Consider the following 884-nt stretch of genomic DNA (forward strand, 5'->3'; position numbering starts at 1 on the left):
ATGGCACCGGCAGAAAACCCCCCGCTGACGGCAGCGAGTGTGAGCTGCACCCCAGTGTGCTCACACCCCCGAGGGACGGGACGCCCCGCTCAGTCGGGGTGCCCCGGGAAAGCATCCCCGAGGCGCTGCCACCGTGCTTTGCCCTGATGCAATTCTCCCTCCATGGACCTCCCGGCTCCTCCGGGGATGCAGGCATCACTGTCACGCGTGTCCCTCTCCATCGTTGTCCCCAGCAGCACAGAAAGGCGGATAGCCACGGTTCTATCCCAGGTGGGCACCTCCCGCTGTCCTGCCGGAGCCTCGGCAGGTCTGGGGGGCTGCAGATGCCGCGGGTGAGCCCTGCGCAGACGGGGACAAGGCGCAATCCCCCTTCTTCGGCTTGGGAGCCTCAGGGCCACCACCTGTAATCACCTCCGGAGGATCCCATATGACCTGGCGCAGCCGTAGCTTTTTGGCTTCCCTGGCTCGGGACATCAGAGAAGGCAAAAGAACTCAAGAAGGCAGCAGGCACTTTTCCCCGGCCAGCGGCCGACTCTCCATCCCTGTCCGTGGCCCCGGCGCAAGGGAGGGCTTTGGCGTCCTTCCCGAGCAGCGCAGCTCTGCCTCTGAAGTCTGGCTGGGGAGATAGCGGAGGTGAAAGGGCGCCTGGCGCTCCTCCATGGGCTTGGGTCAATCGTTAATCAGGGAGGGATTGCTTTCCACTCTTGCAGGTAACCTCTCCTCCCCCCGGCTCCCACCCACACGCCGGTGCCCGCACAAAACCAGCACCCCCGGGAGCGGGGTGGAGCTGCGGCGCAGCAAACGGAGCCGCCGGCGAGGCCATGGGAAGGTAAGCGCGCGGGAGCGAGCCGCTGGCGAGCCGGGCGAGAAGCCGCGAGCCCCGG

This window comes from Eurypyga helias, unplaced genomic scaffold (assembly GCF_000690775.1).
Source record: "Eurypyga helias isolate BGI_N326 unplaced genomic scaffold, ASM69077v1 scaffold29664, whole genome shotgun sequence".
NCBI classification, from domain to species: Eukaryota; Metazoa; Chordata; class Aves; order Eurypygiformes; family Eurypygidae; genus Eurypyga; species Eurypyga helias.